This window comes from Papio anubis, chromosome 13 (assembly GCF_008728515.1).
Source record: "Papio anubis isolate 15944 chromosome 13, Panubis1.0, whole genome shotgun sequence".
Classification (NCBI taxonomy): domain Eukaryota; kingdom Metazoa; phylum Chordata; class Mammalia; order Primates; family Cercopithecidae; genus Papio; species Papio anubis.
In genome coordinates this window covers 6,094,517-6,108,797 of record NC_044988.1, presented here as the reverse complement: position 1 = coordinate 6,108,797, position 14,281 = coordinate 6,094,517, and the positions used below count along the sequence as shown (strand labels likewise).

The 14,281-nt window shown below is 47.3% G+C and overlaps 1 protein-coding gene across 4 annotated transcripts in view; it reads right to left on the bottom strand.

Moving 5' to 3' along the window:
• The window catches only part of ROR2 (receptor tyrosine kinase like orphan receptor 2), a 219,391-nt gene that overhangs the window by 33,164 nt on the left and 171,946 nt on the right, over window positions 1–14,281 (bottom strand). The window lies entirely within an intron of this gene.

Sequence of the window (14,281 nt, the reverse complement as noted above, 5' to 3'; positions counted from 1 at the left end):
GCTGAGGGCAGCTGAAGGCTTTGTCCAGAGCAGACAGAAGCAGTCCCGCGCTCATACACTAGGGGGCACACGGGGTCTTAAAGCACCCAGAATGGGGAGTGAGTGGGCTGCTCCTAAGATGGACTCTCACAAGCACACACCCTAGACCCCGCACATGTGCCGTTCACAATAGGCTTTGTGCTCCTATGAGACTCTAATGCTGCTGCTGATCTGACAGGAGGTGGAGCTCGGGTGGTCATGTAATTGATGGGGAGTGGCTGTAAATACAGATGAAGCCTCACTCGCTCACCCTCTGCTCACCTCCTGCTGTGTAGCCCAGTTCCTAACAGGCCACGCGCCAGTAACCAGTCCATAGCCAGGAGGTTGAGGACCCCTGCCATAGACATTTCTTTTGGATAAATATAGAAATTGACCCTTCCTCAGAAAAGGACCTCTTAAAAAAGTATCAAAGAATTGAAACTCACAAGATCATCATATCACATCGAGACAATAAGACACCAGGCCCTCAATCATCATGATGGCTTCTTTACCCCTTCCATGTCCCTGTTTTCCCATACATAGCTACATTTCTTCCCTGCTATATAAAGCCCTCATTTTAGTCAGTTAGGGAGATGAATTTGAGGCAGACCTCATCTCCTCAGCTGCATCACTGGATTAAAGCCTTCTTTCTTGGCAATAATTTTTGTCTCAGTGATTGGCTTTCCGTGTGGTGAGCAGCAGGACCTAGACCAAACCCTGGTGTTTCAGTAACATTAGGGGCCCCCTCTTTCCTTGGCCAGTGGCTCCCCACTGCATCACTCCAACCTCTGCTTCCATTGCCACATCTACTGCTGAATCCAGTCTTCCAGCTCCGGTTTCCTAAGGACCTCTGTGGTTACACTGGGCCTACCCAGATAAGCCAGAATGATCCTCTCGTCTCAAAATCATTAAATTAATCCCACCTGCAAGTTTTTAAAGATCTTGCCACTTTACTCAGCTATCTTAGTTATAACGGTTTCTGAGTTGATTGCCTTGGATTTTCTACATAGATAACATCTCCTTCAAATAACATAACCTTTTTGCTTTCAAAATTCATATCTCCCATATCTTTTTGCCTGTTTTTTCAGTATTCTTTTTGATTTAAAAAGGTTAAATGCTAAAATGCTGCAAACATACAGAAAAATACAGCTATCAAACGGTAACCATGAACAAAACATATCGAGATTTGACATTAATTTTCCCATATTTTACTTTGAACACTTAAAAAAAATTCTAGAATGCAACCAAAACCTACTCTTGTTTCTTCTGCTCCACAGAACTTGTATGCATTATTCCAATGCATATTTGTATTATTTTACGTTTTTAGAAATTTTTCCTGAAAGGTCATATTTGTTAGTTGCTTCATTTCATCCATCTATGTTGGTTGACGTGCTCCATTTATTTTTAATTACTGTGTAATAGAATGGTACATTATACAAACAAACCACAATTTCCTTATCCATTTCCCCAGTTGAAGGACAGTAAGCTGTTTCTACATTATTGCTATTATAATATTTAAAGACCACCTATATAGATATCTTGTCCTGTGCATATACAAGAGTCTCTCAAAAGTACATACATGACTGGATAAAGAAAACGTGGTACCTATACACCATGGAATACAATGCAGCCATTAAGAAAAATTATATCCTTTGCAGCAACATAGATGCTTACCCTAAGCACAATAACACAGGAACAAAACCCCAAATACCTCATATTCTTACTTATAAGTGGGAGTAAAACATTGAGTACACATGGATATAAAGAAGGGAACAACAGACATCAGGGTCTCCTGGAGGACTGAAGGTAGGAGGAGGGTGAGGACTAAAAAACTACCTATTGAGTACTACGCTCATTACCAGGGTGACAAAATAATCTGTACACCAAACCCCCATGACACACAATTTACCCAAGTCACAAACCTGTACATGTACCCCGGAACCTAAAATAAAAGTTGGAAGGGGGAAAAAAATACTTACCCGGATGTGGTGTCATCGAGTCTTGAAATCTTTCATTGATCTGAGCCTCAAAAGTGCTTGAAACAATTTGTATTTCACTAGCAGTATCTGAATTAAAGTGCTTCCCTACAGCTGTGCTGGAATTTGGTATTTGAGGGCTTTAAAATATTTGCCAATCTGATGGACATAAAATAGTTCTGCGCTATTGTTTTAGTTCGCATCTTATGACTTCCTCGTGAGCTTCCACATTCTTTAGAATATTGCTCGTCATTGGGGTGCCCCTTCTGTAATTGTCTGTTCATCTATCTATTCTGATGCCTTTTCCAACTTCTGTAGTTAATTCATTTTATATCTTTTTCCTTTTCTATGTACGCATTAAGTGTAAAATTTTCCTTCCACTCTTCTTTAGCCATCCAATAAATTAATCTTCACATCATTAGTCAGACCCAAATATCGTGTAATATATCTTATGACATTTTTCTTTTAGCTATGAGTTATTTAAAGTGTGCTTTAATTGCACTGTTGTCACAGAACATGGTCTGTGTGGTGACAATTCTTTGAAGCCACTGAGATATGCTCCGCAGAGTCAGCTTCCTGGAGATGGTCCACAGATGCTTAGTAAGAACGTGCTTAGCCTACGTTCATGGCAGAGTTTTATTTTTAAGTGCTCATTTGATCAAGTTTGTTGATTTTGTTGTTCGTATTTTTAGTATATTTATCTACTAGACTCAAAGACTTTGCGTTTGTCAAATAGCTTTTAGTAATTCTGTCAAGTTGAGTTGATAATATGGGAAATGATGGGGCTGAATGCATTCCCAACTTCAGTTTTATTACATAATTTGGTCCATATATCACTAAGCAACAATTCTGTCTAAAAGATTGTTTTATCTGATATTATTATAGCCATCCTCAGGGAACCTTTGGTTAACATAGCCCTACTTTTATCTTTTTAATATCTTCATCATTTTTATGATTCTGTATTAGACATAACTCTTATAAGTGGCATATAATTTTACATTTTGAGTCTATGTTTTTAACTGGTAAGTTTTATTTTTAATGTTTCCATTGCCTTTTGTTTTTTCTTTCCTATCTTCTATTGGATTTTTAAATTCTCAATTTTCCCCCTCTTCTTATTTGAAAGTTATATATAAGTGGCTAGCTTAACTACTTTTTATAGGCATACCTCATTTAGCAAAGTCCCCCAATTACAAAAGGCTTTAAATGCTATGAGCCACACACACACACACACACAGAGAGAGAGAGAGATATGTTGGAACTGCTTCCTAGTGCTTAGATACACTCTGATTTTAAGTCTCCAATTATTGTTATTTTTACTGTCACGAGTATTTTGAGATCTACCAACTTGCTCACCAACTTCTTTCCTCACCAACACTTCTTGCACCTCACTCCTTCCTCTTAGGTTCAGTTGAGCTCATCCTGAATAACGTTCATTCTTTGGGTAAAGGACTAAGCCTGTAAACACTCTTAGTCTTGGTCTAAAAACATCCATGACTCTCACACTTGAATGATAGTTTAGCTGGGTATAGAATTTGAGGCACTGCTGTCCTCTGGCTTTTATAGTGATTGTTGAAAGTCCTGCAGTTCTTGTTCCTTTGTAAGTATTCTGAACTTTCCCTTTCTTAGGCTATTTTCAATATTTTTCCTTTGTCTTTGCCATTCCAGATTGTCTATCATTAATAGTAAATTTATTTTTATTCCATCCTCCTCAGGTCTCAGTGCCCTTCCTCAAATCTGAAGATTTGTGCTTTCTGTCAAGTCTATAAAACCTCTATCAGTATTTCATAAAATATTAAATATCCTTCTAGATATATGCTGGTTTTCCTCAGATGATAATTCCACTGTGCTCTCTCTGTACCTATTTTTAATACTCCTTAACCTTTTTGTCTTTAGCTATGTGCATCTACCCTGTAACATATCCATCAAGTTTCTCATTTCATGGACTATATTTTTCTTTTCTGGAAGGTCTGTTGGTTCCTTTTCAAATCCACCACTGCTTTTCTTCTATGTGGTTTCTGTTTCCTCCTTTATCTTTAATCCTACTAGCTTCATTGTTTACTAGCTTGCCACTCATCCTGGGCTTCGCCAAGTGTGCTGTGTAATTCTTTTATTGTAAGGCTGGTTTTTCTGAGGGAATCCCTTGAGGACTGGGTTCGCTTGACAGCCAGTGCCAAGTTTTATCGTCACTTTTTGGCTTGGAATGTCCTACAGCATTCTGGTAATGTAAATCTGGCTTCCAGAGGTGCCTGTCCCAGCTGATTTCTCATGGGAGAGCCTTCTGTGTTTCCCATCTGGAGCCAGGGTGGAGGCACCTCTCATCTCACCTCCGGAGGCTGACCCCGAGGCAAGGTGCTCATCCCTCTTCTCCAGGACTCCAGCGTGCAGGTCTCTGAGCTTCACAGGGAAGCTTGTCAACAAAGCTTCAGTTCTGTGGAGCCCATGGGTTCCCTCCTGGCTTGGTGTGGAAACCCAAGGCTCTTGATGAAACCAGACCTAGCCGAATCGTTTCTACAGCAGGGATGATACTTCATAGGCCTTACATTATGGTGCAAGAAATGTACATTCCTTTATTTTCCTAAGCCAAGCTAGATTTTTCTCCTAACCCCTCATTTCTCCTGATTAGAGGAAACTTAATACATCCAATTCCAAGTGACATCAGTAACTTTAGGTGACTTCTTTCATTTACTCTCCATCAGGATTTCCCTCTCCCTGCGTATTCTCGAGTGTAGCATTTATGTGCCCGGGCCTGCTCTGACATTACAGCCCTGGTGGATTTGGTGTGTCCACGTTTTGGTGTTCTCTCTGCTCTGTGGCTCACAGACATGTCCACATGTGTGCCATGGCCATGCGGTGACACCACTTTTCACTGTTGGAGAGCTCATGTCACAACTCCATGATGCCTTCAGAATTCGGCCCTTGGTGTAAGATAAACTCTTCTTGAGGACCTAGGACAACCGGGCTGTTCTCCAAGGCTGCAAACGTAGTGGGGGCTACCTCAAGTGGTTTCTTCTGTGGCAGCCCAGGGCTGTCACTTATAATCCTGCTTCCCTTCCATTCCTGGCTCCTGGGCGCTTCTCCATCTCCCTTGCACGTTCATATAAGCATTTGCATCTTTTACTAGCATTTTATTGAGCACTCATATGTAATTTACGTGGGAGGGCTGCCAAATGAGTCTGGTCCACCATTTTCAACGTCATCAATTCTCTAGGGGCCAAACATGAAAGCGGGAGAGAAAGCTCTCTAGAGAGTAAGCACAATATTCCTTTCTCCCTTGGTGTTTAATTTATAGCCAGTCATTTAGCCTCTCTTGGCTTCATTTCCCTTATGTGCAAAATACGGGGTTTGTACTAACCATTTTCTAAGCTCTCCTCCAACTCACAAAAACATGCCTTTGTAGCTGCCCCAAACCTCTCCAGAAACAATCTGCCAGGCCAAAAGGAGCCAGGCATGGCCGACCGAGGTTTTGGCTCACTTGGATTTGAGCAGCACTCACACTGCATAGCGTTACACAGAACAGAAGTCTTCCCTTGTAACTGACCCAAAAAAGCTCCCCTTTCTAACTCAACAGTGGCACGACTTTAGTGCTACTGATGGTACAGGCTCATCTTCCCCGTGCCCAGGCCAGCTCTCTGTGCACTGCAAATCTCTGGACAGGGAGCTGAGTCCAAGCATTAGAACAACCCAAAGGCAAAGTAACAAAGGAATCTCATCACCAGGGAACACGGCTCTGCTGTAGTCACAGTCAGATCAAAGACTTACGATTTTTTTTTTTTTTTTGAGGCAGAGTCTCGCTCTGTCTCCAGGCTGGGGTACAGTGGCATGATCTCGGCTCAATGCAACCTCCGACTCCCTAGTTCAAATGATTCTCCGGCCTCAGCCTCCCGAGTAGCTGGGATTACAGGCACGCGCCACCATGCCTGGCTAAGTTTTGTATTTTTAATAGAGACGGGGTTTCACCATGTTGGCCAGGATGGTCTTGATCTCCTGATCTCGTGATCCACTCACCTCGGCCTCCCAAAGTGCTGGGATTACAGGCGTGAGCCACCTTGCCCAGCTGACTTATGATTTTTAAATCCCAGCTGATCATCCAAGTATTCACCAACTTGGTCAAATTACTCAGGCGTTTGAGGATCTGCTTTTACCGGGTCACACGGATCAGTCCGGGAAGATCAAGAAAACTTTGTGTATTAGCGATCATGAGGTTGTGGAGCTTGGATTAGTGGGAAATAAAACAAATTTCCTGGAAGGGCACGTGGAATGGAAATCCTGAGAGCTGCAGGAAGGACGTAAAGCTGTTCCTCCCAAGGGAAAATATTTTCAGGTTAATAAATCCGTTGCGGGCGTGGAACAGTGACCACTCTCCTCAGGCTTTCCCACTGAGCTGCTGAGCGGTGCATGCAGCCAGCTGCAGAAAGCCAGGGGCAGCGTCAGGAAGGATGGGAGTCAGAGAAAACGAGGAAAACAAGAAGCATGGGGACTTGCGAGATGAAGAAAAGCACCTAAGAGTGTTTGTACCTTTGGACAAACCGAGACTATGGTGGGCTGACCTGTGTCCCCCAGCCAGTCATGCTGAAGTCCTCACCCCCGCAACCCGTGAGTGCCACTTTACTGGGAAATAGGGTCACTGTAGATGTAATGAAGTTCAGAGGAGTCCTACTTGATTAGCGAGGGCCCTAATCCAACGATAGTTTCCTTATAGGAACAGTGAATTTCAGACACAGACCTAGAGGGAAGAAAGAGCAGAGATGGGGGGACGCTGCCACAGCCACAGAGCACCATGGGCATCAAGGGTTGCCAGCGATGCCTGGAGCTCAGACAGAAGCATGGCGCAGACTGTCCCCAGAGCCCTCAGAAGGAACCTACTCTGCCAACAAACCTTGATTTCAGACTTCTGGCCTCCAGAGCTGAGAGAAAGACATTCTGATGTCTTAAGGCATCTTGTCTTGAGATCCTTTGCAAGGGTAGAGGAATTGAAGAAGAAAGAAGAACGGCTACAGACGGAAGGAGACAGTCCAAGAAACTAAAACTAAGACCTACACACAGGTGACATCCACACCCACCCAAAGAGAGAGAGACAAGGGTGTGTGTACACCCTGGGGACAGACAGAGACAGACAGGTGGTGGCACAGTCCTTTGCAGTACGGTCTCAAACCCAGTGAGCTCAGGAAGAATCACTGCTGTCCGTGTGTGTCACCCGCAGGAGGAAGAACAACAGCCACTGACAATACCAGTCAGACGAGGGAAACGGCCGCCCACCATAGGGATGCCACCCCGCTGGGCGCGGGCTATCAGAACTCTACCCCTGGGAAAACAGAGGGGCTGATGGAGGACTGCAGGGAAGGCTCGGAGGCAGGAATGAGCCTCACCGATGGCAAGAAGCTGCTGTGGGTCTACAGACAGTCCAGACAGTCTCAGATGCCCGGCCCAAACTCTGCCCCAAACAACCAACGGTGCACTTTGAAATCTCCTATTTGTGGCGTTGAGTTTTCTTCCAAGACCATTCAGTGGCTCCAGATCCGGACAACACAACGGGCACTGCAGACTCACAGCCAATAGGAGGACAAAGGGTCCCCTACTTGGATCGAAGGCGCCTTGAACATGGCCTTCAGCCTCCAGAGTGGTGCAAGGCTCAGAACCTGGAAATCTCGTGATTTATTTTGTCCAATGGATGTTAGAAAACGTCTTAGGGAAAGGTTTGCTTGGGATTGTGTGGCTGTGGGCCGGGCGGGGACAGAGAAGACTGGCAGGGGCTGAACTCGCTGCTGACCTGGAACCTAAGAATGACCTGCCTGGAGGTTTCCCTCCACCAAGTCCTAGTGCTCGGCAGCTGCTCCCTCCCCATGTCACCCTGGAGCTTGGAGCTTCTCTCTGTGCCATACAAAATGTACCCCCAGCAATCCCCAGACCAGGGTGGACATGGATGTGGACACTGGGCTCAGTGCAAGCCTCCGGTGCCCTTGTAAAATGAGTTTCTAGCTCCAGCCAACACCCACAGGGCTGAGATGCCCCAGGATGAGAGCATGGAGCCCACTCTGGCCTCCTTGGTGGCGGCCTGGTCCTCTCCCTGCCTGTGCCCCTTAAGTATATCAGCACCTTCAGAGCTGCCCTGGGGTTCCCTGAGCACGGAGGCCATGTGGGACTCCATTACCCACTCCTGCCCTTGGCTACATAACAACCAAAGTGGCCAGAATGAAACCGGAGTCTGACCCTGGGCGCCCACTGTGAGACTGGGTGTCATAGCCTTGCTGCTCTGAGCGGAACCCCACGTTCCCTTTCTCTCCCACGCCCGCCTCCTGCCTGGAGCATCCTGAGCTGTGGGGCCTTTGCCAGCCATTGCCCCTACTCTGTGGGGCTCAGCCTCCTGACCACCCTATCGGCGACAGCCAGCACCGCTCACTCTCGTCCCGGCCCTGCCTCCCTCCAGCACCTTCATGATCTGAGGTCCTCCTGTGGTTCCCAGGCTTGCCTCTCCCGCTTAGGAGGATACTCAGTGAGCCCAGGGGAAGTGGAGACCACGCCGCCTCATACTGAGACGTTTTGAGAGACTCTTGAGCGCCCAGCATGCGGTGGGCTTCGGTAAATACATGCTGAAGGCAAGAAGCCTCAGTTCAGGGGCCACATCCTCCCAGAAACCCCCCGTGCCCATCCGAGTAACACCTTGGACATCCAGACCACCATCAGTTCCCTGTGCATTTCTGCTGCACTGTACTGTTCACGTTATTTTCTCTTTATTGTTCTATGTGTCTAGACCCTGTCCTTTCTCCCTCTGCAGGGAAATTATTGAGGAATAACAGAGCAGTCTGCTGCAGAGGGATGCCCACATGGTGGCCCTGGGGACTGCAACACGCTGCCCTGTGCATCCTTATTTGTGCTTGAGTGCCCCTTGTGGGTATCTGGTAAACCTCAGTGTCACCTCTGTGTTCAATCTGGATGTTCTCAGGATGAGCAGAGTTCTAAGGACAGGCTCCAATCAGCGGGCAGGAGGACAGTCCTCGTACTCTTTACCCTGGCTTGCCTGCTGGCGGTCAGCACGGGGCCCACTCCAGGCTCACCTGGTATGGGTGGGGCAGGGTGCCTCTCACATTCTGGTCCAGGCGCTTGGAGCACACCCACCCCAGGGAGTGTCTTCTCTATTCTAAGGGAACAACAAGCCCAGGCACAACAGCGTTATTGCCTCCTGGAGCCAGGCGTGCACCCAGCAGCTGACACACAACTGCCATCTCTGCGCACGCTCAGAACAACTCACGTTCATCGTGCCCATTCTGTACATTCAGAAACTGGAGTCTCAAAAGTAACTTTCCGTGGGGTCCCTGGCCAGAGGAGACACAGCTGGGAGAGTCGCATGGCGCGCCCTGATGCTGAGCCCGAGCTGCGAATCACAGACCTCACAGACTGAATGCTGACTGTTTGCAGTGATGATCCTATTTTCATTTTCCACCCGCTTAGCCTCAGAGACCCTCACTCTATGTTAAACCTATCAAACCATCATGCATACACACAGGCACGCACGCCAGGAGTTCCAGAATAAACCAGAAACACACACAATAATTCAGCCGATAAGACCTATATGAACTAGGAAACTGATGCTTGGTAAACAGAGACCAATAGGCACGGTCTCCGTGTCAGCTCAGGGAGCTCTGCTGACTGCTTTGTTTTCTCTTTCCAAGGAAATTTTAGTTCTGCACCACAGCCTGACATGTCACAAATAGCAGGGAACAGCCTAGTAACCAAGGCACTGGTTTCACTACCCTGTTATTTAGAATCCACTTGAGATCACCTATAATTGCAACACATCCTCACATGGGCAAAGTCAGGAATTCCCCTGCTGGCTGCAGTGTGGACGAGGAGCAGCTCTTCTCCAAAGACAGAGACACAGCTCGCCGGGTCTATTTTGGTGGAGCCAGAACAGGAGGCCAGCAGACAGGCGAGCCCACACCACCCCGCCCCGAACTTCAGAAATTATCCACTTCCCACAAACATTCCAAAGTACTGATCCTACAAAACACAAGCTGTATTCCATGTGCACTTAAAACACAGCCTTGGAAAAAAAAAAGCATGTGGTTTCTAGGTCAGATAGAAGCCTCTGTAAGTAACAGAATGATAATTCTAAAACATGTATGTATGTATGTCTACTGGACGTCTAAGGTAACAAGGGAAGACAAAGCTCTGTTAAATATCCACTTACATGTTAACCTGGTTATAACCGAGTCCTACAGTCGCCTGCAGTCTTAAACAATGACAGTACTTTGGCATATGAAAACTGAAGGCAAACTTTTCATCTGTAAATCACAACATCCTCGGTGTTCACTTTCTCTATATAGGCTTTTTGCTCTGGGAACTTCTCTCCTCTCTCTCTCTCTCTCTCTCTCGATACCATCTATCAAATATAAGCTTCATCCCAAATACTGACCTAGGACATCTGAACAAAAACACTTTTTCCAGCTAATTCTTGGATTCGCTTTTGCTTGGCCAAAGGTAAAGCCGTCTCATCACTGATGAACTGGTTCACAGGCCAATGTCACCTGCCAGTGATTTTGCAAATGTTCATACATCATGACTGATGATTGGGTTAAATAAATAGCTAATATAGCACATTCAGCTATGATTATACATGTGATTAGGGCAAATGTGGCCAAGCGTGACATTCCCAGAAGCTCTATGAGCAAAAATGTGCAGGACGAATGAGTCTGGCTTTGCCAGGCCGACTCCTTCTATCACTAAATGATATAAGGAACGGGCCAGGAGTAGAAGGACGGGTGGAGTGAGTCTCCATTTGTGCAAGAGCAAGAACTCAAAAGGAAGTAAAATCACGTTACAGAACCAGATAATTAACAAGCAGGGGAAAGATTGGGGCCCCTACCCTGAGACTTTGGCAGGGGCGGGCAGTTCACTAGGGATCCTGTCCCACTAAGGGTGCTGATGGATCCACAAATCATCATGATTATGATGCTAACAAATGGCGCCAGCATCAGTTACTGCTTCTGGGTGCCTGCAGCGAGCTGAGCAAGTCCTTTCATCCCGCCTACGCTGGGGGTACTCCCATCTTGAAATTGCCATGCCCAAGGCCCTGGCCCCAGGGGAAGGGTGAAGCCACCATCTATCCAGGCCCTTCCTCCTGCAAACCCAGGCTCAGAACTGCGGCACTATACTGCACTATCCCGCTACTGCAAAGAAACACAGCCGGCCGTCTGTGGTTCTTTGCTCTCTTTTTGTACTACCCTTCCATAAACATGCATGTATGTACAGATGTGCCCACTTGACGGGCCACCTTCGGCGTCAGCGTTTCTGTGCTCTCAGAGGTCCAAGGCAAACTTCCAAACTCTGTCATCAATCAGCTCCCTTCAGTCATGGGAACGCAGTGAACACACATGGTTTTTAACCCAATCGCTTGTGGGTTAACAACAACAACAAAAGAAGTCAAGAGGCTATCAAATCCCAACAAACAAAAAGCACAGTAGAAAGTATTCTATTCTAAGCTTGAGAAGTTGCTCCACTTCCAGAAAGGGAAGTGAGAGAATCCCACCTTAGGGCACTGAATTTGACTTGTAAATGCTGGGAGCTTGCAGCATCCAGAGAATAAAATTTTCTGTTAAATTTCATCTGATGGTCATTTTTTCACCTTGATAAGCAAATGTATCTTCCTAAGTGCATCATGAATATGCAGCTGTTTCTGCCTCATAGGGTTACTTATGATCACTCCACTTAAAGAACAGCTCCCATCCCACAAGCAGTCTCAGGCCCCCTGCAGCCCCCGCTCCAGGAGCCTCAGCACAGCCCCGCCCCAGGCCCACCAGGAAGCCCCCACGCTCCCCATCTGGGCGAGAGGTTTGCAGCGCATCTGAAACAAAGGACTGCAATACATTTTCCCAAGGAAATATCAGAGTCTATGGAATGACTCCAGTTGGATTCTCGGCCGTTACTGTGGCCTGTCTGCTTCTCGTCACTTGCCCCCACCCCCTCAACTGCATCCTCTGCTTCTCCTCGAACCGTGCCTGACAGCTGCCGTGTGATCTTTTCACAGAGTGAATCGGACTGCACCACCCCCCAGACCAGACGCCCTCAACAACTGACAATGAAACATAAATTCCGGGACCTAAAGTGCCGTGCAGGGCATAGCCCAGGGCTGCCCCACGAACTTTCTGTGACACTGGTACATTTCAGATCTGTGCTACCCATTGTGGAAGGCTCTTGCCAAATTGAAGTGTAGCTAGTACAACCAAGGAACTGAATTCGTAATTTTATTTATTCTAACTGACTTGAATTTCAAGAGCCTCCCGGCTGCCCTACTGAGATTCAGGGATTCAGCCCCGGCTGACTCTGACCTCCACCTTGCCCCAGCCCATAAGCCAGGCATCTGCCCTGTGGCACCACCACGACACCAAGTCCCGCTTGACCCAGGGCCCCCAGTGGGCTTGGCACACACTTCCCTCCCATTTTCACTTGGCCAGCGTCCACTCTTCAGATCTCAGCACAACCATCTGTCCCCAAATCAAGAGACCCGTTTCTCTTCTGCCCTCCCAAAACCTGATCTCTTCCTTCAGGTCACTTGCCACAATTCAGAATTTCATAATGACCTGACAGCTTGACTCTCCCCAGACCTGTAAACTCCACACAGCAAAGAGCACAGTTCAGCCAACACCATGTCCTAGGATCTCATGCAGAGCCAGCTATGGGGGCAATCAGTAAGTATCTGTGGTCTTTCTGCACTGTGGGTTGTCAGGCTTTTGAGAAACAAGTTGAGAATCTAACCATCAAAAACTATTTTTACTCCTAAGGAATTGTGGTCCCCAAGGCCAGTGTGCTAAACAAGCTTTCAGAGCATGTGTCTTCTACATTTAACATCCTACAAGAGGATGGAATCCTCTTAAGGAAGCCTCCAAGCACCAGGCACCAGCCTCACCGCCACCCTGCATGCTGGGCAGAGCTCCACCTGCTCTTCGTTTTAAACAACTGACCTCCATGCGGATGCTGTGCAGAGCCACTCTGTAGACTGGACAGAAATAAAGTGGCTGTTCCGGCAGCTGATTGTTATGGACTGAGCATCTGTGTCCCCCAAACCTGTAAGTTGAAGCTCTAACCCTCAATGTGATGATATTTGCAGGTGAGGCCTTTGGAAGGTAATTAGGATTAGATGAGGTCATGAGGCGGGTGTTACGAAAACACTGGGATTCGGTCTAGGTCCTCCTGCTCCCCACACAGAAAGCCAATCACTGAAACAACAAGCAGTGCCAAGGAAAGGGGCTTTAATCGGCTTTAATCAGGTGCTGCAGTCAAGGAGATGAGAACTCAGTCTCAAATCCATCTCCCGCGATGGACTAAAATTTGGGGTTTATACACCAGAGAAGAAAAGTAACTATACGTGAGAAAACAGGCACTAGGGAGGGGTACAGAAGCAGACACGATGGAGGGCCTGGAGAAGCATGATTCGATAGTTTTTTGAGAGGTCTGGGCATCCTTTTCCTGAAGAAGGAACTCAAGATAAAACAAATGTAAGTTTCAAACTTTAAGACCAGGGTCAAGTTCTCTGTTTATCCCAAAGAACTGCCTATAGGACTATTGGGCTGGTTTCAGCGGGGCCTCCATGATGGGATTAGTGTCCTTATGAGAAGAGAATCAAACAGACCTCTCTCTCTCCACCGTATGAGGACACAGCAAGGCGGCGGCTGTCTGCAAGCCAGGAGGAGGGTCCTCTCCAGAACCCAACTGTGCTGGCACCTTGATCTTGGACCTCCAGCCTCCAGAACTACGAAGTGTGTGTTGTTTCAGCTGCCCGGTCTGTGGTGCTTCTAAAGCAGCCCGAGCTGACTGAGACAGGCTATCTGCGGCTATGAGGTGACACTACATGCATTAGCAAATGCATCACTTCCTCAAGCCACAGGTCTGCATCCGGGGGAAACTTGTTCTATCCACCCGACAAATCTACGGTGCGTTCCAGCGAGGTGTGCCACGTGAGCATGGCTCTGACCACAGACCCAGGGGAAGAGCTGAAGCCACAAGGCAGAATTCCAGGTGGCTGAGAGGAGGAGGGCCGCCTGCCCACTGAGACATACACACACCTCTGGAGTCACAGGCAACAGGAATCCAGCTCCTAAGGCTCTGCTCAGGCCCCTTCCCCATCTGCCAGGCCACCACCAACTGTCCGCCCACGCCTCCCTGCATGTCACCTCCCACCTGTGGCCCCAACAGGCCCTCAATGCCCTCCAAGTCAAGAAACACAGGAATCAAGGTGGCAGTCCACCATGCCCACCACCAGGGGGCAGCAAGGGGCCAGAGGATCCCCACCGCCT